The sequence below is a fragment of the Camelus bactrianus genome, chromosome 34 (genome assembly GCF_048773025.1).
Source record: "Camelus bactrianus isolate YW-2024 breed Bactrian camel chromosome 34, ASM4877302v1, whole genome shotgun sequence".
In the NCBI taxonomy this organism is placed as follows: Eukaryota; Metazoa; Chordata; class Mammalia; order Artiodactyla; family Camelidae; genus Camelus; species Camelus bactrianus.
Genome location: NC_133572.1, coordinates 9245093 through 9251092, shown reverse-complemented (window position 1 = coordinate 9251092; position 6000 = coordinate 9245093). Strand labels below are relative to the sequence as shown.

The following is a 6000-nucleotide window of genomic DNA, read 5'->3' as shown; positions in this document are numbered from 1 at the left end:
CCAGGCCCGGCCTCGGAGACCGCGGATTTCGCGGCGTCCAATAGGAAAGCGTGAGATGCAGGGCTAGTGTGGAACGCCGAGGTCCTGTAGGGTGTGAATATTTTTTTTCTTCGCGGACTTTTTGAGTAAGAGGTAACCAAGCTCAGACGCTGAATGCAGGGCGGCAGAGTGCGGGCGAAGTCAAAGGCCAGGCCCGAGTCCACTCACCTGCGCTACCCGTGGGTCACCTGCACAAAGGCAGCCGAGCCGAACAGGTGAGCATCCCAACTTCGGAGTACCCGGGGGAGGTGCTCGAACCCCTGACTGCGGTAACTAGGAGTTAGGCGGCAGCGCGGCCAGGGCGCAGGGCAGCGAACTGCTCGAAGTCCAGGCCCTGCTGTTGCTCAGGGGAGAGGGTCGAGTGACCGGGTCGCAGCCGGGACATAGCGCCGGAGATAAAGCGCTTCCCAGTAAAGGCCCTCTTCAGAACCAGCGGCGGGGCTGCGAAGGGAGAGGGGCGGCGGGTTGCGTTCTAAGGGTTTCGGTGAAAATGGTGGGGGCGAGAGAGCTGTGCAGTCGTGGAATCCTATACAGGGATCCTGCCTGGGAGACCAAGTAAGGGGCGGTGCGTTTGCGGCGCGACGACAGGGGCTGGAGACCCGGGACCACACCTGCGCGCGGCCGGGCAGGGGCCACCAGCGCGGCGAGGCGGGAAGCGAAGTCAGCTTTACTCCTGACTGCGTCATTGCCAACCTATTTATATGAGGGAGGTGGGCAAGGGGCTCGTGGAACCACCAAGCTTCCTGGAGGTGGTTGTTGCCTGGAGTGGCTGTGGGGTAGTTTCCCAGCCTTGACAGCGCTGCGTATCTCTCTTTAAGTGAATTATTTCTCAAATGTACTCTTCTTGCCAGGGAAAGATTTCTTGTATTCCCTCAGCAGAGGCAGGCAACGTATCATTTATTGAATGCCAGCCACTTTGGAACATTTTGTATTCCATTATCGCATTTGATTCTTTCGCAAATTCATGAATTATTTATTATTAATTACCATTTTACAGATGAAGAAACTGATATGGGGGAAGTACTGGAGCCAGGATTTGAACCCAGCCCTGGTGGATCCCGTACCCTTTGACCTTAACCCTTATGTGCCACTGCTCAGAGGCCCCATTCCCGTTTGCTGACGTTTCACATGTAAGTACTAAGTTGTATTCCATACTCAAGCGTGTCCATGGGGCTGGTATTAATTAAATTTCTAGGGCAGTGAGATAGTCCCAGAAGCTCAACTTTCTTAAATGCATGTGGAGAAAAAAAAAAAAAAAACCCCACAACAAACTGAATTACTGAAAAAGAAGCAGCAGTCTGGCACACTTCTGTGCTTTTGTAATTGTTGAGTGAGTAAGTGAATTTGAGTGGATAGATAATGTACCTATGAAATCCCCAACTTAGCATAAGTCAGAAAACAGCAGAGTCCTACTGTACAGCACAGGAAGCTATATTCAATACCCTGTAATAGACAAAATGAAAAAGAATATGAAAAGGAATATATATATGTATATGAATGAATCACTATGTCGTACACCAGATAATTAACAACATTTTAAATTGACTATACTTCAATAATAAAAAAAAAAAAAACGGTCTGGAAAATGTGACCTATGCAATTTCTTCTCTTTGGAAATTATTGAAGTTTTACTTCTGCCCACTTTTTGAAAATTCCTTATGGATGTTGGACAAGGAGGCATAGTGTATGTTTTCAAATATGACAATTCAATTTACAGCTCTTTGTTCAATATGTTAATTATTGTATTTTCCAAATAAAGACCATGTTGCTGTTTTTATCTACTCAATGTATATTTTTTCCTGATAGTATCACATTGTCTCCTGCTATATTTTGTTGCTGTCAATTTATCCTCACATTTTAAATAGTATTTATTTTATATAATTTGCTTGTGTGATTTGCTATTTAAATTTCATGACTGCCATACCTTCTTTATAGGTAGTACCTTTTATCAATCTGAATAACTCTTTTTGACTTAATTTTTTTTTTCTTGTCCTTTGGGTGTCAATTAACTTGAATTCCAATTACTCATTATTATTTTACCTCACCTCAACTACTGTTTGGCACCTGCAATTCTTAATACACTGATGATCTAATTATAATGTTTATCTCCCCTCAATTTTAACAGCTTTATTTTGATTATTTGGGATGATGCATAAAATATCTACATCCTTTATTATGTAACTAGGGGGAGGTAAAATTGTTAGAACAATTTGACGTTATACAAATAACATCAGAAAAGTAATCTTAAATTATTTGAAGTGAAGTTTTTTTTCACTTTTAAAAAAAATTTTTATTGAGGTGTAGTCAGTTTACAATGTTGTGTCAATTTCTGGTGTACAGCACATTGCTTCAGTCATACATGAATATACATATATTCATTTTCATATTCTTTTTCACCATAAGCTACTACAAGATACTGAATATATTTCCCTGTGAAGTGAAGTTTTGTCAGACGTTGCATGACTTTATTTCTCCTGTTCAAGGTGCATAACTTTCTGAAGATAATTCTTCTGTGATGAGTGGTTCAGCTAACTATTTGATTATCTGAGTCTTCAGTTCACATTAGAGTTTTTGATACATCGGATACCTGGGATGGGGCAGACCATCCTGTGGTTTGACCTAACACCTAGGAAGCACTCAATATTTTTGGATTAGTGAAAATATGGTAAAAGGATAGTGGTGGAATACTTTAATTTATTGTCAAAGATTAACGCAATCACAGGTGAAGAGAATTGAATTAATATTTTTTTTTTTATCCTAATTAAGATTCACTCCTGGAGCTAGGGAGACATCCTGCTTCTTTTGACCCTCAGGGACACTGATGATTGAGCAAAAGCAGGATTCTGTTGATAACAAAGGCTGTTGAGGGAATATGCTGTATTTTGAATTTACAATATACTGGGCTATTCATTACCCTTTTAGTAAAATAAAGGAGAGGAGATTGAGGAACATTTATATGGTAATTTCAGCAGCACAGGAAGCAAAGTGGCCTGACAGGTGGAGAGAAGGGCTACTTTTAAATATCATATGTGGAATATAAAAACTAATAAACAAACAAAAATTTTAGTTGATGTTTATGCTTAAGTAATTCTTTAATAACTGGCATTAAACATTATGATAATGACTATATTCTGATAATAAACAGATTTGCTTTTTACCAAATCCAAAATTCTACCTAGATGTTTTTGTATTTGTATACATAAATACCTACATATTTTATGTTCTAAGGTTATCTTTCACAAAATTCATCTCCTTGAGCTCACTCAAAATCATAATGTCCCAAAATCTGAATAGCATCTGTAGTATCTGGAGGATTACACTTGTGCATACCAATAAGTACTTGGTGTCTAATACGTTTTTATGAGTTATATGAAATTTAATTAAAAGCAAACTATCTTAGAGATAAATTTTATATTAAGCTGTAATTTGCTAAACCATTGAATTAGCCATTCTAGGTATATAAAAAGGAGGTACTTTTATGTTTTCAATTACATAGCTGCATTTTCTACATCTTTATCTACATTTCTGCAACATGGTTACTCATCTTCATTATCATTATCATTGACCCTAATCTCTTGTTTATTCATTGAAAGATAAGATAAACTGAAGAAAGATGCTGCCTCAGTTCAGCCTTTTTATAAAATAATTTTGTTTCTAAGTAACTCTTAGCAGTTTTATATTTTTAACTTAATCTAGCAGCCTTTAAGCTTTTAATAGAATTCAGTCCATTCACATTTAAACAACTGTAAACATGATTCTTTTTTCCATTTTACTTTATGTTTTTCTATTATTATTTCTTTTTCCTATTTTTACTGGTTTTATCATGACACTGTTTGTGACAGATGTCACTGGTGACCCATCCACTATCCACTCTCCTCTTTGTTCTTAATACCAGAACCTAAGTTTTGTTGGGAGTGATAATGCACTCAGTAGAAAAATTGTATTTCCAAGGGCCCGTGCTGAGCGGAGGGGCCCTGTGGTTGAGTTCTGTGTGTAGAAGTTGTGGGATGGGGCTTCTGGGAAACCTGACTAAAAAGGAGGGTAACTCAAATGAGAGATCTTATGTAGCTCCCTCTTCCTCCTCTTTTTCTGCGTGGAGTGTGGGATAATAATGGCCGTGCAGCGCTTATGAGATGGCGTTGAAAATGGAAGTCAGATACTGGGGCAAAAAGATTAGAGGAGCCTGGACAGTGATGAACTAGAAATAGAAGGAAATGTCACTGACATGATAAAAAGAATCTTAAAAAATAAAAGAAAAACTAAATCCATATAGTGAATTCCTTACTTAATGGTGAAATTTTAAAACACATTATCTTTAAGAAATATAACAAGATATATACTGTTAAGTGAAAACAGTAGATAAGAAAGGAGGGGAAATAGGAATATAAAAACTGTCTTACCTCCCCACTGAGGCAAACTAAGCTGCATAATCTCCCCATTTCTATTTGGGACAATACAATAAAAAGAGAAAAAAATAATTTAGTAAATGATGTGCTTTCATACAAAAAAACTTCTTTCATCCACAAATTATTAGTATGTAACAAAAGAGTTTAGCAGGGTTGCCAGATACAAGATCAATACAAACAAAATAAAATTTGTCTATAAACAATGAAATTTAAAAACACAACTTACAATTTACTTATAACAACAACAAACATATATATAAATATGTAGTAGTTATGAATAATTCTAATAAATAATATACAATATACTTATGTAGAAAATAGCAAACTTCATTTAGATACATCTATCAAGATGTAGGTAAAGGGACAGACCATGTTCCTGAATAAGAAGACCCAATATACTAAGGATGTCAAATACCCCGAATAGGTCATAGATTTTAACCTTTACACACACTATGTTCTAAAAAACTATGAAAGAAATTACTTTTTTTTTTAGAAGAAGAATATTTTAAGTGCCTTTCTAGCTTCTTCCTCTATACCCTAAAAAAAAAAGCATTCCACCCAAGTGTAATAATGGGAAGGGGAAAATAGAAGACTACAAGTTCTGTATTGGTGTAGAGAGAATATTAACGTTGATTATAATAACATTTAAACCACAAAAATGTCAGGAGATAACAGTCATTGGGAGATTAATATTGAAAACTATAATAAACCACCTTAGAAGGCTTTGTGCTTTTCAACTTACTGCAAGATCTACTTTTTCTTTTTATTCCTTAAGGTATTTTTAAATATTCATTGTTTTAGGAATTGGAGATACAGAAATGATAAGACAGCTCAATTCCTGAATCCTACACCTAAACTTCTAATGGGGGAGGCAAATCAATTAATTAATAAACACGACAATATCACATGATGATAACTTACAAAGAAAGTAAAGCAGAATAATGTAATAAAAATGACTAGGAGAAAGAGTTGCTCTTTATTCTTATTTTTTTTTTAATTGAAGTATAATTGACTTACAACGTTGTGTTTGTTTCTGGTATACAGCTTAGTGATTCAGTTACACATTTATATATTCTTTTTCATATTCTTTTTTATTATAGATTTTTACAAGCTATTGAATATAGTTCCCTGTGCTACACAGTAGGACCTTGTTTATCTATTTTGTGTGTGGTAGTTTGTGTCTGCTAATCCCAAACTCCCAATTTATCCCTCCCCCCTACCTTTTTCCCTTTGGTAACCATAAATTTGTTTTCTATGTCTGTGAGTCTGTTTCTGTTTTGTAAAATAGTTCATTTGAAAAGAGGTGCTCTTTAAACTGGTTAATCACAAGAAGTGTCTCTAGGAGGTGCCATTTGAGCTAAAATCTGCTAATAAAGACAGCGGTGGCAGAGAGTTCCCAGCAGAGGGAGCAGTTGATGCATACGTCCTTAAGTGGGTGGAACTTAGCAAGGCAGAGAAGGGTAGGTGATGAGACCTGCAACGTGGCAAGACGATTTCCATGTAGAGTAGTGGTTCTCAAAGTGTGGTCCATAGACTTCTTGGGTGACAGTCCCCA

At 37.0% G+C, this 6000-nt stretch overlaps 1 protein-coding gene across 2 annotated transcripts in view; it reads left to right on the top strand.

Annotated features, from left to right (window-relative positions):
- The window catches only part of GUCY2C (guanylate cyclase 2C), a 76632-nt gene continuing 70632 nt past the window's right edge, over positions 1-6000 (top strand). Inside the window, exons 1-2 of one of the 2 annotated variants that reach the window (XM_045510269.2) lie at positions 1-254; positions 1037-1169. The gene's annotated coding sequence lies outside the window, so the exon portion shown is untranslated. The remainder of the gene's footprint in view (positions 255-1036; positions 1170-6000) is intronic. The other variant, XM_045510270.2, reaches the window with a different exon arrangement.